Source organism: Thalia democratica, chromosome 3, assembly GCF_965202585.1.
Source record: "Thalia democratica chromosome 3, ktThaDemo2.hap1.1, whole genome shotgun sequence".
Lineage (NCBI taxonomy): Eukaryota > Metazoa > Chordata > Thaliacea > Salpida > Salpidae > Thalia > Thalia democratica.
This window is the reverse complement of record NC_139167.1, coordinates 10,977,376-10,980,407: the sequence shown is the minus strand read 5'-3', so window position 1 is coordinate 10,980,407 and position 3,032 is coordinate 10,977,376.

The following is a 3,032-nucleotide window of genomic DNA, read 5'->3' as shown; positions in this document are numbered from 1 at the left end:
TATTTCTGAGTCTTCATTTTTTATTTTCAAAATTTAGGACAGTATTCATCTGTTTATCTAGTTTATTTTTTTAGTCTAATAGCTAGTAAATCTATGAAAAATTTCTTTATAATTCCAGTGTAATAGTCAAATGTTACTTAAACAAGTTATAGACTCTAGTTTTATTTATCAATCAGTATCTCACTTTTAATATTGTGTATCGATCAAAACTTATTTTTTGTTATATAGTGTAGAATATTTAACTACCCTGATAACTTTTTAAAACTTTATACTATTTGTTTATGATAAAAATCGTAGAGTATTAGGTATTTTCGTATACAACCAGGTAATAAAAAAGTTAGTCTAATTAAAAACATAAAAACACTTTTTACAATAGGTTAAAATTATTATAAACGTTCTAATGCTTTAAAATTTCAGTAAAAGAATTTTCAATAAATATTCTAGTCAATTGTTGAAATACAAAGATCATTATTTCCTGTTGATGTAACAATTAATAACAGTTTTAACATAAAAATTTTGTAGTTATGTCGTAATCGTACAGAACAGCAATAAAGTTTTAGCCTGTCTTTAGTTCTAGTTTTGTAAATTTTTGCTTAATAAAATACATTGTTTTGTACTGCTATATGTAAAAAGCTCTAAAATTTATAAGGTAATAGTGTGGTAGTAACGTAACACAGAAATCCAAAATCAAATATTGATAATGCAAAGTAACATAAAAACGTTTTGTGTTTCGTATAGTTGTTTGAAAATTTGACTTAAGTTTTAAGCCAAACAAATAGCTGTGAACAATTTTATAATAGTCGTTGCGCTGTGATTTACATAAATGGTAAAAAAATTAGGCAGACAAATTTATGGTATTTTGCTCTTTATAAGATATTTAAAAAAATTAAAATTTAACTAATTTATTGAAAGTTATACTTAAACCAAATTTACTAGGTTAGTAAATTAAAACTAAAGTAGTAAACATAGAAAAAATTGTAATTTAAAAAAACCCTAAACTGTGTTTAGACTAGTTTTTATAAATTTAAATTAGTAAGTAATAAAAATAATAGTAAAAAATTCAAATAAAAAATGCTCAAATCTATTCTTTATAATTTTGATTACGGTCATTAACATGGCTTGAAAATTTAACTAATATTCACCAGAAACTATTTAGAAATATAAAATTTTCAATAAAGTTCGTGTTAATGTGTTTGTTTTAAAGTGTTAAGTCATTTTTGTGATTACGTTACTGTGTTTTTTTTTTATTCAATGCATCTAACCAAAATTATTTTGAGTTCTAAAGTTTTCAGAAGTATTACTAATTTGACATATAATTTTTTTTTTTTCATTCAATAGACTTTTTTGTTGTAAAAAAAAATAATTGTGTTTTGTATGGATAAGTAGCCCAAACCTTTGTAAATTGAAAACACAAAATATAACTAAATTATGGTTGATGTGTTACCGATTTTTTTTTGTTAAATAAACTCTACTAACTATACCTGCTCTTCATATGTAAGTAAACTAATGTTTTTATAAGCAATATAAAACGTCTAAAATTCGCATTTTAAATTAGAATATAATTTAGCATAATGATCTAAAAAGATTACCTTTTAACCAGTAGTTAACATTATCATCAAAGTTAAGATGCCGTGCGCTATCAACAATAATTGTATATAACATTGTAACATATAATATTAATGTTAAATATCATGTATAAAGTAAAAATAAATAAAAATTGTTTTAAGTTACAAGAGTTTTCAATAATCTACAAATACTACTAACGTAAACACTCTTGTGATATGCTACAACATGTTTTACTGACATAGATTTAAAAATAATTCAAAACGTTTTTCAGTTTTAATTCATATATTTTTTTTTTGACTATTCTATTTTTGTTACAAAAATTGTCTAAATTTTATGAAGTTGAAATGTATGCAAACAACATTAATCGTTTTTTTCTATCTGCTACAAAATTTACAAGTAAAAATAATTTTATATAAATCTAAGTTTAGTCAAAAAGTATAAACTAGAAATGATGAATTGAGAGTTTAAGCTTAAGCCTAGAAAAGCCTAAAAATTCTTTTAATATATTTTAAAAAACAACTTTATATAATCTATCACTAACTTTTTTTACCTATTATGTGATTTGTATTTTTCATACCATATTAATTTTAAGCAAAATTTATTTTTAGAAAACCAAACTTAGGTTTTAGTAAAGCTTTAAAATACAACTAGAAAAAATTAAACTATTGATAGAAAATCTTTATAGTATAATAAAATATATTTTTAAATAGAAGGATATCATTATGTTATAAATTTTTATTAGTTAAAAATATATTTTATATCGTTTACCCAACTAGTTTGTAGAACACGCTTCATGACACGCACGCTTCAACGTGTGCGGAAAAACTGTATTGTGACGTAACAAGTTAATTTCTAGATATTAGGTGATAAATAATCGATAACACCATCTATAACTTGTTTAACAAATTTTAAAAGCTGTTGTAAACTCAGCTGCTAAATAATATCATTAGCCAACCAAATGGATGTGAACAACTTTATAATAGTCTTTAAGGTGTGATTTATATAAATGGTAAAACATTTTATGGTTATTAATTTATGGTATTTTGCTGTTTATAACATATTTAAAAAAAAAAAAAATTCAGGAACTTTTTAAAACTTATATTTTAACCAAATTCATTAGTTTACTAAATTAAAACTAAAGTAGTAGACATAGAAAATGGAGATTAAAAAAAACCCTTTATTATGTTTAGACTAGTTTTTATAATTTTATATTAATAAACAACAACAATAATAAAAACTTAAATAATAATCGCTCAAGTCTATTATTTATAACTTTGTTTACGGTTATTAACATAGCTTGAAGTTTTAACTGAAATTTACCAAAAACTACTTAGAAATAAATATTTTTTTAAGAAAACTCATCTTAATGTGTTTGTTTTCAATTATTAAGTCATTTTTGTGATTATGTTACTGTGTTTTTATTCTTATGTAATGCATCTAACTATTTTTTTATTTAATTCTAAAGT